The following is a 24,304-nucleotide window of genomic DNA, read 5'->3' on the forward strand; positions in this document are numbered from 1 at the left end:
TCCTTTTGTGACAGGGTTAATAATTCAGTTAGCATAATGTACTCGAGATTCTTCCATGTTGTAGTGTGTGTCAGAATCTTTCTCCTTTTTAAGGCTGAATAATATTCCAGGATATTGATTTTTTTAAAGATATTTTTACTTTGCAAAATAAGAAAATGAGACTCTAACGTTAATTACTGACATGCTGTTGAAATTGTCCTGACCTATGAAATCAGAACGTCTGGTTACCACTGGACTACAGGTTGGAACCCACAGTCTGCACCCCATGTTGTGGCCTTGTGATCCCTGACTTTGCCAGCTCCTCTCCTGTAGCTGCAATGCTTTCTCCTGCTTCCTCAAAAAACAACCCAGGTCCCCACCTCCATGCACCCATGCATTATTCTTACATTCTCTCCAACTGGAACATCTTTCTCATTTTTTGCTGGTTAAATTCATCACGGTCTTACTGGGTATGTCCCAGGAGGAGCCTGAAGCACCCAGACCCCCTTTCTTTATGTCTCCCGTCTGTGATGGTTCACATCCCCTCCTCCCCTCCCACCTTTGATTCCTGCTGCCTGCACATTCCTCTGCCCCATCGGGGTGTGAACACCTGAAGGAGAGACACTGCCCCTGCCTCCTTTTTTTCTCATTTGTTCCTCTGCAGTGAGTTTCTGGGGGCCATGTGCCAGCCAGGTGCTATCCAAGCATGGGGGTGTAAACATGCAAAACCCCCAGGTTAGATTCGGTGTGGGGCTGGAGAGGCCCTGGCAGGAGCAGGGCTGCGAGCTCTGTGGTCCAGAAACATTCCGTCTGTGCTTGCAGGTCCTCAGGTGGGCTCGGGTGCATGGCACAGAGCTGTGTTAAGGGTAATCCCTACCTTCACCTCTATATGAAAAATCTCATGCTGGCCCTTTTAAGGGGAATATGGAGAAAACCATTTTGAATTCTAGGTTCCTACTGAGGAGAGGTTCTAAGGGGTGGGGATCAGGTGATGTCATGAGTAACTTAAAAGGCAGGGTAGAAACATCTGAATGAGGCATCTCAGGAGATAAACAAAGGGAAACACTTGTTCCAAATTAAAAAAAAAAAGCCCAGGTCACTTGGCCTACCTTCTTTGATTTCCCACAGGCTATGACCTTCGAGTTAATGTTTCCTTTGCAGCGTACACACAGTCCCAGTTACTGATTCCCCAAAAACAAGCTGAATCATCCTTATACAACAGAAGAGAACCCATGTCTATCCCATCCCCCTTTCACACAGTCCTGAGCCAGGTTTGCCTTCCAACCTGCCTTTGGATTAGAGCAGTAGCCCCCATTGTTCTACCCAGCCTTGGGCTGTGTAAGTGCACACTGCTTTCCCTGGGAGGACTCAGCTACCAGGGCCCTGTGGAAAGCCCAGGCAGAGGCTCTCTTTGCACAGCTTGTCCATTCACTCTCACTGCAGGTGCCTCTCCTGCATCAGGGCCCATGCAGGGCTGTGGGATACACAGATGAAACAGACCCTGTCCCTGCCCTCAGAGGTGTTGCAGTTGAGAAAGAGACAGACACATATATAGACAGTTACATTAGAGTGTGGTCTGTGCTGTGAGTGAGGGAATTCCCAAGAAGAAGGCGGAGATCAGGCTTCCCAAAGGAGATGATGCACAAGCCCATCCCTGGAGCACAGACAGGCCATTCCCGGTGCAGTGAACTGAACTGGCAAAGGAGGGTTTCAGTGGGACTCGTTCAGGACGTATCATATAGTCCTGGGACAGAGATAAGCTGGCTTCTGCCACTCTCTGACCTCAAGCCTCAGCTTCTCTATCTGGCCTATGAAAGGATGGATTCAGAAATCACACAGTTACTTCCACCATCTTTCATTTATTAAAAAGAAGTCACGATGTTCAGCCTATACTCAAGGGCAGGAGAATTAAGCGCCACTCCTTGAATGGAAGAGTAGTATCAAAGAGTTTTAAAATGACCATAGTCCACCTACTGGCCACAAAGTACTTATGTCCTTCCACATGCAAAATACATTCACCCTCCAAACATCCCCTCAAAACCTCATCCCACCACAGAATCAGCTCAATATTCAGAATCTCTGCATCTAAATCAGGCCTTGATGTGGATGAAGCACCTGGGGTATTATTTCAAGTGCAGCTCCTTGACTGTGGTTGCTCTCAATCTAGACTTAGGAATTCCAGAGACAAATTAACTGCACTTCCCCCCTGCACCCACCTGACATAAACTGGTGGGACAGGCATAGGATAACCACCATAGACATTCCTGCTCCAAAGGGGACAAGGATGGGAAGTGTGCAGGTCACTGGTCCACAGCAATTCTGAAATCCTCCTGGACAGATGCTGAAAGTTCCTTGATTCTGACTCTGGCCCCAGAATGATTCTCCATGCTCTTGGCTCCACCCTTTGGGTTCTTTGTTCTGTTCCCCAAGTTATTCCTTCTTTTCCAAGAAATGCAGCCCAGGTTCATATCTGTGCAGTTTCTCAGCTTTCTTCCTCCCAGAATTTGGGGAAGTCTAGAGGTCTCTTCATTTTTTTAAAATATATATTTTATTGCATTTTAGGTTTTGGGGTACATGTGAAGAACACACATGATTGTTGCATAGGTACACACATGGCAGTGTGATTTGCTGCCTTCCTCCCCATCACCTATATATGGCATTTCTCCCCATGTTATCCCTCCCCAACTCCCCACCCCCTGCTGTCCCTCCCCTAGTTCTCCCCCACAGACCCCAGTGTGTGATGCTCCCCTCCCTGTGTCCATGTGTTCTCATTGTTCAACACCCATCTATGAATGAGAACATGTGGTGTTTGATTTTCTGTTCTTGTGTCAGTTTGCTGAGAATGATGGTTTCCAGGTTCATCCATGTCCCTACAAAGGACATGAACTCATTGTTTTTTATGGCTGCATAGTATTCCATGGTATATATGTGCCACATTTTCCCTGTCCAGTCTATCATCGATGGGCATTTGGGTTGGTTCCAAGTCTTTGCTATTGTAAACAGTGCTGCAATGAACATTCATTCGCATGTGTCCTTATAATAGAATGATTTATAATCCTTTGGATATATACCCAGTAATGGGATTACTGGATCAAATGGAATTTCTATTTCTAGGTCCTTGAGGAATCGCCACACTGTCTTCCACAATGGTTGAACTAATTTAACTCCCACCAACAGTGTAAGAGTGTTCCTATTTCTCCACATCCTCTCCAGCATCTGTTGTCTCCAGATTTTTTTAATGATCGCCATTCTAACTGGCATGAGATGGTATCTCAATGTAGTTTTGATCTGCATTTCTCTAATGACTGGTGGTGATGAACATTTTCTCATATGTTTGTTGGACTCATATATGTTTTCTTTTGTAAAGTGTCTGTTCATATCCTTCACCCACTTTTGAATGGGCTTGTTTTTTTCTCGTAAATCTGTTTTAGATCTTTGTAGGTTCTGGATATTAGCCCTTTGTCTGATGGGTAGATTGCAAAAATTTTTTCCCATTCTGTTGGTTGCCGATTCACTCTAATGATTGTTTCTTTTGCTGTGCAGAAGCTCTGGAGTTTAATTAGGTCCCATTTGGATTTGTTGCCAATGAGGTCTCTTCATTTTATATTGTCTCTGACCCTTTCAGTGCAAGTCTACATTGTTTTGCTAATACAATTCTTTTAAAAATGTTGTGTGTCTTCTGTAGATCTCACTGAGGTTCATGCCTTTAGACAACTGTCAAACCCACACATCTCTTTGAGAAAAGCCTGTCTCTCCCTTGGGGTTCTGCTGAGACTTCTGTCAAGGACAACTGTAAATGTCTTAGAAATCCTACTGTTTAACAAAATATTCTGAGGTGTCCCTTTGATCTCTTTGAAGATTTTATAGCCATGATGTCATATCCACACCCTTGCCTTCATCTTTAGGCCCTCTTCCTGGCTTGAGGCTGCATTTGCTCTTTGCCTGGAAGCCGTGTATTAGTTTTAGCATCATATAACATCTGGAGAAGCTGGGCATTTTTACAACCAAAGGTCAGATTCCTTTTTATTTAACAATTTTTCTTTTGACTTATGTCCCTTCTCTCACATTTTAGTATAAGCAGCAAGAAGAAGCCAGGAGGCAGCACCTTCAATAATCTCCATAACCAGATATCCCAGTTCATCTGGTACATTTTCAACTTTCCACATGATTTCAGGACACTTTCTGCTTCAACCTCCCTCCTCTCCTCCTCCATACCTCTGAGAGTATGGATTCCTCTCTGATTTCCTAATATTTCTTTTTGGTATGTCCAACCTCCAAGCCATTGTTTCCGTGGTTCCTGTTGCTCATCTGCCTTCTCTATTTTAGCTCCCAAGTTCAGAACACACCACTTTCCCATGCAGGCACCTGACACTCAGCCAGTTATCCTACAGATTGCATGGCCCACCTTCCACACACAGGGCATGCTTTTGGCCCTGGGGACTTCCCAGGAGAATAAGCTAGTTTTTCATGATCCAGAGGGAGAGATATGTTAATCAAGTAATCCCAGAAGCAGTGATAAAATTGCAGTTGAAGGCTGGGTGCAGTGGCTCGCACCTGTAATCCCAGCACTTTGGGAGATTGAGGTGGGCAGATCACCTGACGTCGGGAGTTCAAGACCAGCCTGGCCAACATGCTGAAACCCTGTCTCAACTAAATATATAAAAATTAGCCAGGCATGGTGGTACATGCCTGTAATCCCAGCTACTTGGGAGGCTAAGGTAGGAGAATTGCTTGAACCTGGGAGGCAGAGGTTGCAGTGAGCTGAGATTGCACCATTGCACTCCAGCCTGGGCAACAGCGTGAGACTCTACCTCAAAAAAAAAAGAAAAATTGCAGTTGAGAACGGTTCATGAAGAAAAACTACAGACCTCTCTGGATCACATAATGGAGAAATCTGTACCAGTAAAGCTGCAGTTAGAGAAAGCTTCCCTGAAGTCGTGGCATTTTAGTAGGAATTTCCTGAAGAACTAGTGGGGTTCTCTGAAGAAAGATGAACAGCACGTGGAAACTTTGAGCTGAGAAGGTCCACAGATATGAGGGACAGCAGGGAGACCTGCAGGCTGGAGCCTAAAGACCAAGTGGCTGAAAACAGGCAAGATGGATCAGCAGGGACAGGCCACCTCAATCCTCGGTGCCCATACTGGCTTATGTGAGCAAAATACATGCATTAAGCTCTTCAACAAACATTCATTTAGCAACGACTACAAGCCATCAGTGTGTATTGCGAATATAACAGTGAATACATCTCACAAATTTCCTGTCCTCAAAGAGCTACAGTCTAGTGGGAGAGACAGATAATAACAAAGAAACAAGGAAATATCAGATACACAATAAGTGCTGTGAAGGAAATAGAACAGGGTGATATGACAGGGAGTGACTGAGGGACTTCCTTAGTTTGTGTGACCTGGAACAGCCTCTCTAAGGCTCTGATATTTGATATGATACAGGAGCAAGCTCTGAAAGAACCTGGGAGGCAGACAGGTAAAGGCAGGGGCTTCAGCAAGCCTGTTGTGTTCAGGCACTGAGCAGAGGGCCAGGTGGCTGGGGCTCAGCAAGAGGGACGCCTGAAAAGAAGTGAGGCTTAGCAGGGCACAGAGCAGTCCAGTCGCAGGTGTGGTGGGAAGGGCATTCCAGGAGAAGGAGCCGCGTGGACACAGGCTTGCAGTCAAGAAACAACACGCAGTTACCGCTAGCGGCATTCTACAGAGCCCCGCCTGAGGCGGGGCTGGTCAGGATCCCTGGGAAGCCGGGGAGGGGTCTGCGGCACCTGGGCTGGGTAGAAGGGAGAGCGGAGAAAGGGAATTGCAGAGGCGGGTAGGCACTGGGCGGGCGGGAGGTCCGCTGTCCACCCAGATGCGCAGCTGCTAAGGGGCCATCTCTCCAGGGGGCTGCAAATTCCCGGAGGGCAGCGTCTCCTTTGACTCTGCTGTGTCCGTAGCACATGACAGGTACTTGGCCCATCAAGAGTCAGTGAGTGAGTGAGTCACCGGCTTGGCGAGGGTCTCTTCTGACCCACTTAGCCTTGCCAGTGCTCAGAACTGCCAGCCTTGCTGGGTGCTTCGGCCTTTTCAAAGCCCTAGGAATTCTCCAAGGGTCCACGGCAGGTGTTCTTGACCTAAGTGGGGCTGTGCAAGCCCCTGTTGGGTAGGCGCTTACACAGCATTTATAGGCCCGCCCGGAGAGGCTGCGGGGCGGCCCCGCCACAATCCCACCGCCAGTGAGCGCCGTTCCCACCCACCCGGCTGACTCTCCGCCCGCCCCGGGCCCCTCCCCTCGCGGGCTCTGTCCTTAACTAGAGCTCGTGGACGGGCGGGGACCGGTCCCACCTCCTGGCTGCCAGGGCGGGTCTGCACCATCCCCAGTTTCGGGGCTGCGGCTCACAGAGGTCCAGCCTGCCGGAGACACCTGCACCTTCTCCAGCGCGCGGTGAGTTTCTGCACTCCCGAGAGCGCAGGACGCCCCTCGGAAGGGAGGCTGCCCCGGCTGCGACTCCGGGGCTCCGGGGGGCTGCAGAACTCGGTTCCCACCGCAAGAGCTCCTGCGGGGCCCGGGAACATTGCCGCTGGCACGCCGGGCTCGGGGTATGGGTCCGGAGTTCTTTGGAGCAATCGAGCCTGAACCTGGCCAGGGGTCGTCAGGCTAAAGCACCAGGACCTGGACTGGCCCGCCGAGAATGTGGCTGGCCGTGGTGGTAGGGCCTTTACGGAGCTGGCGCCGTCCTGTGGGGTGAGCACTGCTGCCCTGGCTTATGGAAGAGAAAACTGAGGCTTAATAAGAAAAAGGGGCCAGCGGAAGGTGACGCCATGTTTTGTGGCTGGAGACTACTTGTTTCCTGGACCCCTCAACCCCATTCTGGGACAGGGAAAGGTCTTCCCTGATTGGCCAAATCGGGGGTCCCGGCACGAGGGCCTTTTGTGATTGGAGGGGTCGACGTGAGCGCTCAGGGGCTGCGCTGGAGTCTCAGCTCCCACCACTGCGCTCAGGTGGGCAGTCGCGTGCAGAGGGAGGCCAGATAGCAGACCCCACAACGTGGCCTCTGGGGCCCCGCTATCGAGAGCTCAGGCCCCGCGGGCACCTGCCTACGAGAGGAAAAGAATCTTCCCTAAGTGCAGACGGAGACAGAATTTAATCAGTAGTCCCAGACTTGGAGTTCGGAGGCTTGGGCTCTGGTGTCATGTGACTTTGCTTCCTCCCCACGCCTCCACTTCTCCTTGACCTTGGGCAAGTTTCTTGTATTCTGAATCTTAGTTTCTTGTCTCTAAAATCCGGAGGGACAATAAACAGTAGTGCCTGCCTCCCAAGGTTGCTTGAGAATTACATGAGACTGCCCTAGGAAACCCTCGAAGAATGTTAACTTCTTCCTTTCTTTCTCTCTCTCTCTCCTTCTTTCTTTTTCTTTCTTTTTTTCTTTCTCTTTCTCTTTACTTTCCTTTCCTTCCTTCCTTCCTTCCTTCCTTCCTTCCTTCCTTCCTTCCTTCCTTCCTTCCTTCCTTCCTTTCTTTCTTTCTCTCTTTCTCTTTCTCTTTCTTTCTCTTTGACGGAGTTTGGCTCTCTCACCAGGCTGGAGTACAGCGGCGCGATCTTGGCTCACTGCAACCTCCACCTCGCGGGTTCAAGCGATTCTCCTGCCTCAGCCTCCCGAGTAGCTGGCACTACAGGGCAGCTCCACCACACCCAGGTAATTTTTGTATTTTTAGTAGAGACGGGGTTTCCCCGTGTTGACCAGGGTAGTCTCAATCTCTTGGCCTCGTGATCTACCTGCCTCGGCCTCCCAAAGTGCTGGGATTACAGGCATGAGCCACCGCACCCAGCCGGCTGCTGTGTTCTTGCTAGCATTAACTCTCCTGGTCATGGGGGAAGACAACGGTGTGGCTTCCCTTATAGAGACAAGGAGACTGAGGCTCAGAGATGGATTTACCCAAGGTTAGCCTGAGGCCTAAGATCCAGAGGGCCAGGTCTCTGGACGTGGCCTGTTCCCTGTTTAGAGGGCTGTCGGAGAGAAAGTGGGTAGAGCATGACCTCCAAGGGACGAAGTGGCCTCCTGCCTAGTGCCAGACCAAAAAGGCTGAGTGCAGGAGAGGAGTCGGCGTTGGGCCCTCCAAAGGGCAGTGGGAGGTATGAGACACTCTGGACTGGTGCTAGAGCTGCGTTCTTGGGTCCCAGGGCCCCAGCACCAGAAGAGACGGCTCAGAGCTGCAGTCCTGCAGGGTAGCCCAGCCCCACGGCCTAGAAGCTGGGTCCTTCCAGGCCTGGGCTGGGAATTGGGTAGGAGGGTTGGGAGGCCCAGGAAGCCTCCCAGTGTCCTCACACAACCAAGCGAAAGGACACTGAGCGGCAATGACTGGGGGAGGAGGCAGAGGCCTGGAGGCCGCCCATATGGCCCACAAGGGGCTCTATGTGCTCTTCCCAGCCCCTCTCCCTCACTGGCCTTTGTCTTTCTGGGGCCAAAGGCCAAGCCTGACTGAGGCCCCTCCCGAGGCTCCTGTGCCTAACATGCTCACTTTCCCTGGACTGTGACAACGGCCCCTTAGTGGCCACCTGGACTTTGCCTCCCTGCAGCCAAAGGCGGGGGGGATGTACCCTTTAATTTTTTTTACAAGTAATCATGTACGGTATGAAAAGAACATTCTGATAAGAAAACAAAATAATTACAGTTGCCAAAAAACTCTGAAACCCAAAACGCTTTACCCAGTGACTTTCAACATTTCAGTGTAAACTCTTCCAGGCTTTTAACCTGCAGGTAAACACACACACGCACACACTCTTAAGCTGTACAAAATTATAGTGGTTTGTTACTTGTTGGGGTGTTTTAACAGTGTCAGGTTTGTAAAACCCAGTATTTACCAATATTTTCTAATAATTTAATGTTTTCTTCTTATATTTGACTTTCAAATGCTCATTTTTAACCCAATTGGACTGTATTTTGGAGTAAGATGTGTACTAGAGAGTTAGGTTAATTTACTTATTTCAATTAATAGACATTTTTAGAGAAGTTTTAGGTTTACAGAAAAACTGAGGACAAAGTGCAGAGTTCCATATTCTTAGTCTGTCCCTCCCTCCACACTTTCCCTATTTTTCTTTCTATTCTTTTCCTTCTTTTCCTGCCTATTTATTTATTTATTTATTTTTAAAGACGAGGTTTCACCATGTTGGTCAGGCTGGTCTTGAACTCCCGACCTCAGGTGATCCACCCGCCTTGGCCTCCAAAGTGCTTGGATTGCAGGTGTGAGCCACCACACCTGGCCTCTGCCTTTTTGAGACAGGGTCTCTCTTTGTTGCTCCGGCTGCAGTGCAGTGGCACAAACACAGATCACTGCAGCATTGAACTCCTGGACTCAAGTGATTCTCATGCCTCAGCCTCCCAAGTAGCTGGAACTACAGGTATGCACAATCATGCCGGGCTAATTTTAAATTTTTTTTCTAGAGATGGGTCTCCCTTTGTTGCCCAGGCTGGTCTTGAACTCCTGGGCTCAAGTGATCCTCTTGCCTTGGCCTCCCAAAGTGCTGGCACTACAGGCATGAACCACTAGGCCCGGCCTCCCCCATTATTAACATTGTTCATTGATATATTTTTGTTATACCTTTTTTTTTTTTAGACAGTCTTGCTGTGTTGCCTAGGCTGGAGTGAAGTGGCATAATCTCAGCTCACTGCAGTCTCTGCCTCCCAGGTTCAAGCAATTCTTGTGCCTCAGCCTCTTGAGTAGCTGGGATTACAGGTGCATGACCACGCCCAGCTAATTATTGTGCTTTTATAATAGTAGAGACAGGGTTTTACCATGTTGGCTAAGCTGGATTTGAACTCCTGGCCCCAAGTGATCAGCCTGCCTTGGTCTCCCAAAGTGCTGGGATTACAGGTGTGACCCACCATGCCTGGCCAATTTTGTTATACTTGATGACCCAATATTGATACAATATTATTAATGAAAGTCCATAGTTTACATTAGAATTTCCTCTTAGTGTTATACATTCTATGGTTTTCATAGAGAATAATTTTACTGACCTGAAACTCTCCTATACTCTACCCATCCATCCCCTAGCCCTCCCCACCCCAACCCTATCCCTGGCAACCACTGATTTCTGTCTTTGTAGTTTTGTCTTTTCCAGAATGTCATAGAGTATGTATGAATCATACATTATGTAACCTTTCCAGACTGGCTTCTTTCACTTAGCAAAATGCATTTAAGCATCCTCCATGTCTTTTTGTGGTTTGATAACTCATTTCTTTTTATCACTGAGTACTACTCTGTTGTATGGATGTGAATGCACCACAGTTTATTTCTGTATTCACCTGCTAAAGGATATCTTGGTTACTCCCAAGTTTTAGTAGTGAATAAAGCTGCTATCCATATTTGTGTGCAGGTTTTTGTGTGGACATTAATTTTCTTCTCATTTGAGAAAATATCAAGAGCGATTGATGGATCATATGGTAAAAGTATGTTTCATGTTATAAGAAACTACCAAACCTTTTTCCATAATGGCAGCATCATTTTTCATTTCTACCAGGAATAAATGAGAGTTCCTGCTGCTACATAGCCTCATCAGCATTTGTCAGTGCTCTGAATTTAACCCTTCTAATATGTGTATAGTAGTATGTCATATTTTACGTATATTAGAACTGTTACATTTTAATTTGCAATCCGTAATGACTTATAGTTGAGCATCTTTTAAATGCTTATCTACCATCTGCATATCTTCTTTAGTGTGGTGTCTGTTAATATACTTTGCCCATTTTAAAATTGGGTTGTTTGTTTTGCTGTTGAGTTTTAATAGTTCTTTGTATATTTTGGATAACAGTCCTTTATCAGATATGTCTCTTCTCCCCAACCATGGCTTGTCTTTTCATTCTCTTAACAGCTTTTGCAGAGCAGAAATTTTTAATTTTAATAAAGTCTAATATACCATTTTTTTCTCCACAAATTGTGCTTTTATTGTTGTATCTAAAAAGTCACATCTAAGTTTTGGCAGTTACAAATAAAGATGCTATAAACATCAGTGTACAGATTTTTGTGTGATTTTTGTGCAATGCAGATTTTCTCCATTGTCTTGCCTTTGTCCTTTTGTCAAAGATCAGTTGACTGTATTGATGTGTGTTTACTTCTGGGCTCCCTATTCTGTTCCATTGATCTACTTGACTATTCTTTTGCCAATACAATGCTGTCTTGATTACTCTAGCTTTATAGTAGTCTTGGGGACAGGTAGTATCAGTCCTCTAACTTTGTTCTTCTTCAATATTGTGTTGGCTATTCCAGGTCTTTTATCTCTCCACATAAACTTGAGAATCAGTTTGTTGATATCCACAAATAACTTCTGGGGTTTTGATTGGAAGTGCATTGAATCTATAGATAAAGTTGGAAAGAACTGACATCTGGACAGTATTGAGTTTCCCTATCCATGAACATGGAATATCTCTTCATTTCTTTATATATCTTTTTAATTTTTTTATTAGTTATGGTTATCCTCACATAGATCTTGACATATTTTAGATTTATATATAAGTAATTCACTTTTCAGTGCTAATGTAAATGGTCTTGTGTTTTTAATCTCAAATTCCAATTGTTTATTGCTAGTATATAAGAAAGTAATTGATTTTTGTATATTAACCATAACTTTACATCCAGCAACTTTGGTAGAATAACTTATTATTTCCAGTTTTCTGTTGCTTTACTGACATTTTTCACATAGCCCATTATGTTTTTTAAGAACAAGGACAGTTTATTTCTTCCTTCCCAATCTATACACTTTTCATTTTCTTTTCTTCTCTAATTACATTAGCCAGGACTTCCAGTATAATGTCGAATAGGAAGGGTGAGAGGAAACATCCTTGCCTTATTTCTGATCTTAGGGGGAAAGCTTCTAGTTTCTCTCTATTGAGTATGATGTTAGCTCTAGGTTTTTCATAGGTCTTCTTTATCAAGTTAAGTACCCATTTATTACTAGTTTGCTGAAAGTTCTTATCATAAATTTGTTACATTTTGCCAGGTCTGTCCCACAGACTCTGGCTGATGGATGACGTGAGTACTCAGACACAGGTATACACTGTAAGAGCAGCTAGGTGACTGCCTGGCTCTAGTGGCCAGCGTGCAGCCCTGAGAGGTTGGAGCAGCTTGCTTTTATTGCGTGCAGGCACAATGCTGAAAGCCTGAAGCAATACACAATCTGTATATGGTTAACATTCATTGTTCCTTCTTTTAGAGAACTGCCAAATGTCTGTATGCAGATATTCTAAAGGTTGTTTCTGGACAACATAAGTAAACAAGCCTGTTTAAGGTAAATTCCCCTTCACTCCCTTGCACATACTCCTTGCCTTCTGCCTCAGGGTCATAGAAAAGCTGCCATCAGCTATTCTCTCCTGGAGCTCTGCAGAGCCTTTTGGCCCTTTCAGAAGGCCTGATCCTTTTCCATATAGCTTCTCCCACCCCTCTGGCTGATATCCTACATCTCCCCCTTTTCTGTTTTTTTTTTTTTTTTTTTTTTGCATCAGGTTTTGCTGATTGAAGGGTACAGATGTGTGCAGCAACAGGCTTGACAGGTTCAGTGGTTACAGCTTGTGCTCTGGCTTTGCATCCTAGAACCAGTAAATAACATAAGACAAACATGAATATAATTAGTAATAATCTCTTCCAATCAAGGAGTTACCCCCAGGAGTGGGGATCTATCCAGGAGAGATGTTCTTGCATATCTTTCCATATAGTTGCTTGTTGGGCATGCTGATTGATGACATTTAGGGATTCTTGAATTTTAGTTTTAAGGTGCTTTATGTCTGCTGTTAAATTACCAAGTAGAGTTTCCCAGAGGTGTTGTTTCACCTCATCCTAACTATGTATTGATTGATTCCATGGTAAGGAGGTGACACAAATATGTTTATGCTCCCACTTGCAGTTTAATTGCTGTTGGAATGCCAGCGCATCCTGTCATTCCCCAAGATAGTCTATAGCAGCCTCAAGAGCTTGTAGTGTGCAAGAGTCATAATTGGTTTGGGCAGGTACATATCAGTGTTAAAACTGTTATAACTGACGCACAGTGGGAGAACTGTGGAGTGGTATGTAGTGTTACTTGGCATCTCAGTCCAATGTGTGCCGTTACTAAGAAACCCCATTGTGGGTATCTCAACCCCTCCCAGCCAAGCAATTATGTTATTAGAGGCTGGAAAGAGGGTGTCTGCCCAAGTAACAGGGCAAAAGAAGGGCAGATCTAGAAGATAGGCCCAATAGAGTGTGGCATATATGGGTTGCAGGTGGAGTGAGAAAATAAGAAAAATCAATACCCTACAAGTGTTGCAATGTACAACAGAAAGCATAGCAAGGAACAAATTACCTGGAGTGAATGGTGTCTGTGTCCTGAGCAGGATTCATTCAGCCTCCTAATTCATATTTTTCAGCATCCACCCCATGTAATGTCTGGGGACTGTGTCATCCAAGGAAGCTGTATTGTTGCGGGTCTTGCAGGGTCATTTTCTTCATTTCTAGTATGGGGTTGTGTGTCCCAGCCACACCGTGGTAAGGTTTGATGCCTTGTGCTGGAATCCAAAAGGGACCTGAGGGGATGCAAACACAGTGTATCCTCTCCCCCATGTTAGCAAGTCATTTGGACCACACCATACATTACTATTTACATCTTTCCATAAAACCACGTTTTATGTCTTGAGGGGCTTTTGCAAAATGTTTTTCTATGGATGATTGAAATTTATAGTCTAAATTTTAAAAATTAAGGGTAAATAAGACTTGTGCTAGTAGTTTTGCAGAGTCTTTACTTATATTCCTCCTTTTTTTGTTTCCTGAGCATATTTTTAAGGGTGAAGTGGGCACGTTCCACTATGGCCTGTCTTCGGGGGTTGTACGGGATACCTGTGGAATGTTGGATGTTCCATGTCTGACAAAATTGATGAAGTTGTGAGGTGGTGTAAGCCGGACCATTATCAGCTGTAATCTTTGTGGGCCGTCCCATAAATGCAAAGGTTAAGAGAAGATGTTTAATGGCATATCGGGCAGACTCTCTAGGAAGAGCATGAGTGCTAATTACATGGGAATTGGTATCAATGGATACATGTACATATCTTAGTTTTCCAAACTCAGGGATGTTTTTAACATCTGTTTGCCATAACTGATTAGGCTCCAGTCCCTTAGGGATAATACCTGTTGAGGGAGGAGACATGCCTGTGAACTGGCAATCTGGGCATTGCAGGATAATTTGTTTAGCTAGTCTTTGAGTAAGCTGAAATTGTTTAGATGAATTTATCTAATTCTGGTGGAAAAATTGATGTGATTGTGTAGCTCGGTCAAGTAGTGATGTCATGACCTGCAAGTCTGCTTGATTATTGCCATAGCCAGTGGGCCAGGCTGCAAGCTGTGGGCCCAAATGTGTGTGATACAAACAGGATATGTTCATTGATCCAGCAATTGCTTAAATTGAAGAAAAGGGGCACAGAGTGTGGCTCAAGAGTGGACTTAATGAGGGCTGTTTCAAGGTTTTGCAATAAATAAACGGAGTAAGCAGAGTCACTAACAATATTGACAAGCTGAGCAGAAATTGTTTCCAGGGCCAATATTAGGGCTCCAACTTCAGCTCTCTCAGTACTAGTAAATCCAGATCAGGTGAGGGAGTTATGTGGTTCCCACCAGATGCTGCTTTTCCATTTTTACCAGAGCCACAAGTGAAAAGCGTTAAGGCAGTGGACTACCTTTGTAGGCATAACCACAGATGTATGAGGTAATAATTGGAATAGTTTGTCAGCAGGAAGGGCATGTTCTAAGATGGCCCATATAACCAGAGAGTGCTATCTGAAGATAAGGTTAGGACCGCTTTGAATTTTTTTTTATTTAAAGGTATTCTGACCGTATAGCAGGGTCATAACCTTGCAATTGATTACACTGTTTACAGCCTACAAAAATGACTTGAATAACTAGCTGGATATAGGGCGACAGTGTTTTAGTCCCAGTATGTGAGCAAAAAACCCATGGGGTCATCTGTCCTATTAATCCTGTTGGGGAATGTTTAGTAGGAAATACAAATAATTGAACTGAAGATTGTGGGTATCGAATATCTGTTCTATCTAGTTGCCTCTGGGAAATAGCCTGTTCTATTTCTTCAGTTTCCCTTTTTGCAGCTGGGGTTAAATCCCTGGGGCAGTCCAGGGCTGCATTGCCCTTTAGGATAGAGAACAGGTTCTGTAATTTGTTAGTAGTTATGCCAAAGGTGGGGTGAAGCCAGTTAATATCACCCAATAATTTTTGATAATCATTAAGGTGTGTAAGTTGTCAGTGTTTAATTTAACCTTTTGAGGTCTTACTGACCAGGATGTTAGTATGTATCCAAGATACTTCCAAGGGGAGGACATCTGTACTTTTTCAGGTGCTACGATTAAGCCTTTTAACTGTATATTCCTTTTGACAGAGGCATGTAAACTCAGAAGTATTAGCTCTGTTGGAACTGCCAGTAAGATGTCATCCATATAGTGGATGATTTTACAATTGGGGAATTCATTTCTACTAGGGAGCAGAGCCTGATGCATGTGATACTGACACATGGTAGGACTGTTTCACATTCCTTGAGGAAGCACCTCCCAGTGAAATTAGTGAGCTGGCCTTTCATTATTGATAGCTGGTACTGTAAATGCAAATTTGTCTCTGTCCTGTTCTGCAAGGGGAATAATAGAAAAGCAGTCTTTTAAGTCAATAATGACTATAGGCCAATCTCAAGGAATTGCCACAGAAAAGAGAGCCCTTGTTGAAAGGGCCCCAAAGATTGCGGATTAGCATTGCTAGCATATAAGTCATGCAAAAGTCTCCATTTGCCAGACTTTTTGGGAATGACAAAAGTGGGTGAATTCCATGGGCTGTTTGATTGTTCTGTATGTCTGGCTTTCCATTGTTCCTCAACTAATTCATGGGCTCATTGTAATTGCTCTCCCTTTAAAGGCCATTGTTTTACCCAGAGTGGATCTTGAGATAACCATGTTAGGGGTAGGGGAGGAACCTCAACAGTGGCCATTAATAAAAAGGGGTGTGTAGGGAGACCCCCATTGGGCTAATAGGTCCCATTCCCAAAGATTAATAGGAATGGGCATGATTAGAGGTTGTATGCCTGCTTTCCTTCCTTCTGAATCACAGTGTGTTAGGGGATGTGGACTCTGCTTGGCTGTGTGCACTTCCCTGATGCTGACAATTTTCTGTTTTTGATTGATCCAAGGCCAGTTTTGATCACTAATAATCAAAATGTCTACCTCTGTGGCCAATAAGCCAGTAAAATTTTTATTTCCAATTTTTAAAGTAATCATGGGTCTCTGGTCACTGATTAATTGGTTCCAATATATTCCTGTGGCTCCTGTGCTTCCAAAACGTCCTTATCCCCTTACCTTTCCCGGGGTGTTGAGGACCCAATATAGTAAAAGTAGTAACTGAGCTATCTTTGATTCAGGGGAAGAATATGTTAAACCTTTACATTCCATCGTAAGTAATATTTCACCTTGATAATCACTATCAATTACCCTGGTGAGTATAGTGATTCCTTTACTGGATAGGCTTGATTGACCTAGGACCAATCCCACTGTTCCCAGAGGCAGCAAGCCCCAGATTCCTGTAGCAACCTTCTTTGGGTCTTCTTCTTTTAGCAATAATTGTCAAGGCAGAGTGAGTCCAGCCCTGCACTCCAGAGGTGGCTGCTCTGAAAAAGAGGACTGTGGGCCTTCCATCTGACAGAGAAAAGCCACTGGCATTACTCCAGTTTAGAATAGGGCCTGAGGACAGTCCCTCATGAAGTCTCCCATCTGATTAATTAGGGAATTGATGTTTTTATAAAATTTAGACTGGCATTGGTTTGCCCAATGTCTTCCCTTTTTAAATCGGGGGCATGTAGAAGGGGTTCTTTTCCCGAGTTACTTTGGTCTTTATTATTGGGGCATTCCCACTTCATATCACCTGGCTTTCAACCTAGAAAATATTTGGGTTTTTCTCCCTTTTCACTTTAGGAGGTTTTAACGCCATAGCTAATATTCTGGCTTTGTGTGTTTTAGTCCCCACTAGCTGACATGCTCGTATGAGTTTCCTACTGTAGCTGCCTTTCCTCTGATTGCCTACATTGCATGCTGGCAGTCTGCATTAGCATTTTCATAGGCCAATTGCAACAATAAGATATCAGCGGGCTGAGCATGATTAATCTGTCTCTTAATCACCTGGTTAGGTGGTTTAAAAATTCAACAAGTGGCTCTTGAGGCCCTTGTCTAACATTTACAAAAGATCCCTGTTGAACTCCATCTTCAGGAATTCAGTCCCAAGCCCTGCAAGTGCACAAGGACACTTGTGCATAGGCTTGGGAGACAAAGTTTAATTGTTGTTGTACATTAACATAGGGACCCCTCCCCTGGAGCATAGCACCTGTTCTGTTTTGCCCGGCCACTTGATTCTGGTTAGCCTGTTGTTCACATAACTCATTTTATTCTGCTCTCCAGAGGTGGGATTGACTGGCCTCTCAAGTTGTTTTAGCTTGCACTGACCAGTCCCATGGGGTCATAGGGTAGTTGTCCATTATGGCCTCAATTAATCCTCTCATAAATGGGCTAGTGGCTCCATTTTCTCTAATGCTTTTTCTTATTTCTTTAAAAGTGTTGAAAGTAATGGGTTTGTGTACCCTATTGCCTTGTTGATCTTGCATCACCTGGCAGGCCAAGAGCTGCCCTTCTAATGCCACTTGCCTAAGGCAGGGTCCCATAATTATAGTATATCCCTTGTCTTCTTCCCAATTTATTGAAGGAGGGGGCTCAGGGAAAATCTCTTGTCTCTTCTGTGGCACCTTTACCCAGTAATGGCGGGGCTGAGAGAGGAGGTGGTAAGGAAGGTAGGTGATGGTTCCTTCCCTTTTTGGGCTCTTCTGTGTGTAGTGGGACCGAAGCAGCCCTAACTAAGGCCCATAAGGTTAAAAACATTACTGGGACCTGTTGCCTTTGTGCATGACATTGTTTAACATTTCTTCCCACTTGCTCCCTGAGCTCTAGGTCTAGCATACCTTCTTCTGGGAACCATGGGTCATGAAAAGCAACAGTTTGCATTAGATCCCTTAATTGGGCCTCTGAGATCAATGCTCCACTAGCGTTAAGCAGCTATTTCAATAATTTTATATATTGTTTTTGTTGTGCTGATAACTGTTGTCCCATGATGAAACCCTAGCTTGAAAATTCCCTCAAACTTGGAAATCCCCAGTGAGCACCAATTACTTCGCAGTCACTCCACTTTCGTTTTCAAGGGTTCCATCATGATCCGTTGCATCGTTCCTCACATGGGGCACCACTTGCTGGGGCTGATGGATGAAATGAGTACTCAGACACAGGTATGCAATGTAAGAGCAGCTAGGTGACTGCCTGGCTCCAGTGGCCAGAGTGCAGCCCCAAGAGACTGGAGCTGCTTGCTTTTATGAGTGCAGGCACAGTGCTGAAAGCCTGAAGCAATACACAACCTGTAGATGATTAACATTCATCATTCCTTCTTTTAGAGAACTGCCAAATATTTGTATGTGGATATTCTAAAGGTTGGTTCCTGGACAACATAAGTAAACAAATTTGTTTAAGGTAAATTCCCCTTCACTCCCTTGCACATACTCTTTGCCCTCTGCCTCAGGGTCATAGAAAAGCTGTCTTCAGCCATTCTCTCCTGGAGCTTTGCAGAGCCTTCTGACCTTTTAGATGGACTTCTCCTTTTACCTATAGTTTTTCCCACCACTCTGACCAATCTCCTACAAGATTTTTATTAAATGCATTTTCTGGATCTCTTGATGTGATCATATAATTCTTCCTTAGCCTGTCCATGTGATGGATTACATTAATTGACTATCAAGTGTTTAACCTAGAATAAATTCCATGTGGTGGTTATGTATAAATTCTTTTTAAACATTGTTGGATTCTACTGCTGATTTTTTGAGGATTTTAACATCTATGTTTATGAGAAATATTGGTCTGTTGGTTTCCTTTCTTGTAATGTTTCTGGTTTTGGTACTAGGGTAATTCTGACCCAAGAGAATTACAGAATTTTCTCTACTTCTATTTTTTTTGGAAGAGATCATAGAGAATTGGCATAATTTATTTCTTAAATGTTTGGCCATATTCATTAAGCCTAATGCTTTCTATTTTGGAAGGCTACTGGATATTGGCTTCAATTCTTTAATCAGTATAGGCCTATTCAGATTATCTATTTCTCTTTGTGTGAGTTTTGGAATATTGTGCTTTTAAGGGATTATTTCATTTCATTTAACTTACCAAATTTGTTGATATAGAGCTGTTCATTCTAGTACTTTATTATCCTTTTGATGGCCATAGAATCAGTACTGATGGCCCTTCTTTCATTTCTGATATTAGTAATTTGTGTCTTCTCTCTTTTTCTTCTTAGTTAACCTGGCTACAGGCTTATCAATTTTTATTCATCTTTTCAAAGAACGAGCTTTAGGTTTTGTTGGTTTTCTCTATTGACAACCTGTTTTCAATTTCATACGTCTTGCTCTCATTTTTATTATTTCATTTCTTCTGCTTATTTTGGATTTAATTTGCTCTTCTTTTTCTAGTTTCCTAATTTGGAAGCTTGATTTTAGATCTTTCTTCTTTAATAATATATGCATTCAGTACTCTAAATTTCCCTCTAAACATTACTTTAGCAGCATCCCATAACTTTTGATGTTATATTTTCATTTTAATTTAGTTCAAAATACTTTAAATTTTTTCTTGAGACATATTCTTTGGTTTATTCACATGTTGTTTAGAAGTGTGTCACTTAATTTCCATTTTTTATGTTTTTCAGATATCTTTCTGTTATTGATTTCTAGTGATACTGTTGTGATCTGAGTACATTGCAGAAATCATTGATATCTGTTGTGTGTTTTATGGCACAGAATGTGCTCTGTCTTGATGAATATTCTATGTGAGCTTGAGAAGAATATGTACTCTGCTGTTGTTGAATGATGTATTCTATAAATGCCAATTAGATACACTTAATTGATGGTGCTGTTCAATTCAATTATGTCCTTCCTGATTTTCAACCTGCTGGATCTATCAGTTAATGGGGACTGACCTAGAGGTGTTGATGTCTCCAACTGTAATAGTGGATTCATCTGTTTCTCCTTGCAATTCTATTAGTTTTTGCTTTACACATTTTAGCACTCTGTTGTTAGGCACATATACATTAAGGAGCATTATGTCTGCTATGAGAATTGACCCCTTTACCATTATGTAGTGCTCCTCTGTATTCCTAATAATTTTCCTTTCTCTGCAGTCTGCTTTATCTAAAGTTAATAGAACTGCTCCTTATTTCTTTTGATAAGTGGTAGCAGGTATATCTTTATCCATCCCTTTGTTTTTAATCTACCTGCATTTTATGCTAAAATGGGTTTCTTGTAGACAACATATAGTTAGGCATTGATTTTTTATTCACTCTAATAGTCTCTGTGTTTTAATTCATATATTTAGCCCATTGATATTTAAAGTGATTGTTGATATAGTTGGATTAATATCTACCATATTTATTACTGTTTTCTATTTGCCCTTTGTTTCTTTATTCTTCCATACTTTTTTCTGTCTTTTCTGATCTTGACTGAGCATTTTATATGATTCCATTTTCTTTTCTCTCTTAGCATATCAATTTTACTTCTTTGTTGTTGCTTTTTTAGTGGTTGACCTACAGTTTGCAATATACACTTAAAACTAATTTAAGTCTGCTTTCAAATAACACTATATCTCTCTATGGGTAGTGTAAGGATCTTATTGCAGAGTGTTCCTGATTCCTCCCAACCATGCCTTGTTATTACTGCTGTCATTCATTTTACTTATTCATAAGCTATAATCACTGAATACATTGTCAAAATTATTATTTTGAACAAATTCTTATCTCTCGGATTAAGAATAAGAAAAAAATTATTTCACCTTTATTTCGTTGATATGAGTTTCTGACTTGTTTAATTTCTCTTTTTTTGAATAACTTCTTTTTAACATATCTTGTAAGGCTGTTTACTGGTGACAATTCCTTCAATTTTTGTTTGAGAAGTCTTTATTCCTCCTCCACTTTTGAAGGACAATTTCACTGCATATAGATGGAATCTAGTTCTAAGTTAATGGATTTTTTTTCAATTCTTTAAATATTTCTTTCTATTCTATTCCTGATTGTATGGTTTATGAAGATAAGTCTAACATAATTCTCATCTCTCTCCCTCTGTAGGTAAGGTGCCCTGCCCTGCCTCTCCCTGGCTTCACTGAAGATTTTCTTTGTCTTTTATTTTTTGCAGTTTGAATATGATATGCCTAAGTATAGGTTTTTTTGAGGGTTGGTCTTTATCCTATTTGGTTTCCTCTGAGCTGTCTGGATCTTGGTTTGGTGTCTGTCTGTAATTTTGGAAAATTCTCCATCATCCTCACTTCAAATATTTTTACTATTCTTTTCTCTCTTTTTAAAATTCCATCTGATATTCCTATTATAAGGATTTACATCTATTGCAATTGTAAGGTTTAAATGAGAGGCAACGGAGGCCAGTTATTGAAATGAAGAAATTTAATCGGCTCCTGGGTGAGGTTCTGTGGTCCAACAGGAGGGGCCAGAGAAGTCGCTTGGACTCCTCTCAGACGTGGGGTTTTATAGGAAGTGGAGGCATTTGATTGGTTGTGGGAGAGCAGGATGTGGACGTGGCAAGCTGCTATTGGCAGGTAGGCGGGATTTCTGGTGAGCAGGTCGCCCAGGGGAAGTGGGACCTGGATGGGACAAAATGCTGTTGGGCAGGTTCTGTTGGGGCTTCTTTTGAATTTTGGTGGGATTCTTTGATGGTGAGCTAGGTGCTGAGTGCAGAGGTGCAGAGCTTGGTGCCGGGCATGGAGTGGTGACGTAGTTTCTAGGCGCAGAGGGGGGTGGATGTGTCCGAGCTTCCAGCGAGGGAGGAGGGTTGTCCAAGCTCCTGGTGAGGGAGGGGGGTGTGTCCAAGCTCCCAGCGAGGTGCGGGGGGTGTCTGAGCTCCCAGTGAGGCAATCAGCCTTACATTCTGACCTTGTTGACGATATAGGATGCCGCTCTTTCTGGCTACTTCCTGCTGAATAGGGGCAGAGTGAGGGGGATGGGTCAGTTGGCTGGTGCCTCATTGGGAGTCAGACGTAGGGATGAAGCAACATTTGATTAACAGCCACTCATCCAATTTCTTGCATACGAGCTTTCAGGAACCTGAGAAGAAAAGGGGCTATTATTAGTAGTAAGTAGATTATGATGATGGGAGTGATGATAGGCGTCAACCAGGTAAACATGGGAGATTGGCACCAGCTGAAAGGCGAAGCTGCATTCTGCTTTTTTGGAGGTTTTCCTGGAGGTGGTGGAGAGTGTTGACATTCTCTTCTACTAGGCCTGATTCATTGATGTAATAACAGCACTGTTCCTGGGCCAGTGACGTGATTTGTCACTGGAGGGAGGCCAAGGAGGCAGCTGATGCTTCAATGGCCACACATAGCTTGTCTTCCAGTTGAGCGGCTGAAGTAACACTGTACCCTAAGGCACTGCTCCCGAGCCTGGCTGCTGCTAGAGAGGATGCTAGAGAGAGACGAATGACCATTGGGAGGAAGACTGCTTGTTTGTTTCGGTGAGCAGAGGGAGGCGTAAGGAGAGATAGGAGCTCAGCTTGCCTGTATACCTCTAACTGCGGGACTAGAGTAACGGGCACACAGTGGGAGGGGAGGGAGGCATTTATAACTTTGGTTAGGTTTTCATTACCTAAAAGTATCATCCTGGAGGCATGTGAAAGGTGGATCTTACTTTTGCAGTTGTGTTGCAGCTGGAGCTGTTGGCTGTTCCATAGCAGAGAAAGAGATCTTGGGAGTGCATCTTGAACAGCAGGATACCCGTTAGGGTAGTGTCAGACCCTGTAGATGATCGTGACAGGTTGAACCAGGTCTGGAGGGAAACTGCAGATGAGGGGGATTTGTTAACGGAGGCACATAATTAGTGAAGTTTATGGCTTCGACTAGCATTAGCCAAGAGAAAGGTTGGGGGTTGTTGCACCTTCATTATCACCCTTATTATCATCACTGTCATTACCACAACCTTTATCATCACCACCTTCAGCATCATCACTTTTACCATCATCACCATTACCTTAATCTTCATTATGATTATCACCACTTTCACCATCATCACCATCACCTCTATCATCACCTACAACATAATCATCACTACCATCACCTTCATTGTCAACTTCATCATCACCTTCACCATCATCACTATTTCACCATATCTCCACCTTCATCATCACCTTCATCATTACCTTCATCATTACCTTCACCATTATCAACAGTCACCTTCATCTCGAGGGATAGGGGGTTGAGGCAAGGGGTTGAGACTGGGCATAGGGTCGGTTAGGAGGGGCAGTAGGAGGTGAGTGGGTGATGGGCTTGAGTATGGGGGGCCAGTAAGTTGTAGAGTGGCCCCCACAGTCTGGAGAATATCTCATCCTAACAGGGGAACTGGGCATGAGGGTATGATTAGAAAAGAGTGAGAAAAGGGGTGTCCTTCGAGGACACAGGCTAAAGGATGAGTTTGATTAGGGCAGGAAGGCTTTCCATTAATTCCCATAACTGAAACCTGGGAAGGTATGCTAGGCCCTGAGTAGGAAGGCAATACAGAATAGGTAGTCCTCATGTCCACTAAGAAAGAAATGGACTTACCCGCTACCTGCAGCGCTACCCTGGGCTCGGCAAGGGTGATGGAGGTCATCAAGTCTGGGCTACGTCAGTCGTCCAGAAGGCTGAGGAATTCAAGTGCTTCCTGCGGACTGGCCTGCCCCTCACATAGAGGTGTGGGGGGTGAGCCTGTAGTCTGGGACAGGCACTCAACCTTCCAGTGTCCAGCCTGTTTGCAGCTTGGGCAAGGTCCGGGAGGTGGACGAGGACAGGAGCACTGCCATGCCCAATGTCCCTCTTGACCACATCTGAAACAGGTCCGGGCGGGGCCCTTGAAGCATTTTGGAAGGGTTTCAATGGACCCCCTCCACTGGATGTTCGGTGGGCTGCCAGCCTCAGGGCTGCTACAAGAGCTCGGGTTTGGAGGCCTACCTTCTGCCGTAGGTGGGCCTGTTGGGTGGCCTCAGCCTTGTCCTCTCGACCATTAAAAACTTTAAATGCCATGTTTACCAGGTCCCATATGGGAGTTTGGGGGCCCTCCTCAGCTTTTTTAAGTTTCCTCCTTATATCAGCCACCGACTGGGAGATGAAGTGGGTGGCTAGGACTGTAGCCCCTGCTAAGGAGGCTGGATCCAGCTGGGTACGGAGGATTATAGCATTAGTTAATCAGTCAAGGAAGGCGACTGGGTTTTCATCAGGTTCCTGAGT

General features: G+C 44.2%; 1 protein-coding gene across 3 annotated transcripts in view; it reads left to right on the top strand.

Moving 5' to 3' along the window:
• The window catches only part of ALDH1L1 (aldehyde dehydrogenase 1 family member L1), a 113,031-nt gene that overhangs the window by 13,212 nt on the left and 75,515 nt on the right, over nucleotides 1–24,304 (top strand). Inside the window, exons 1-2 of one of the 3 annotated variants that reach the window (XM_021667039.2) lie at nucleotides 6,307–6,405; nucleotides 7,540–7,657. The gene's annotated coding sequence lies outside the window, so the exon portion shown is untranslated. Of the gene's footprint in view, nucleotides 1–6,306; nucleotides 6,406–7,539; nucleotides 7,658–24,304 lie in introns of those variants that run through there. The other 2 variants (XM_012475792.3, XM_064362115.1) reach the window with 2 other exon arrangements.

This window comes from Aotus nancymaae, unplaced genomic scaffold (assembly GCF_030222135.1).
Source record: "Aotus nancymaae isolate 86718 unplaced genomic scaffold, 86718_ANA_hifiasm-v0.15.2.pri h1tg000046l, whole genome shotgun sequence".
Lineage (NCBI taxonomy): Eukaryota > Metazoa > Chordata > Mammalia > Primates > Aotidae > Aotus > Aotus nancymaae.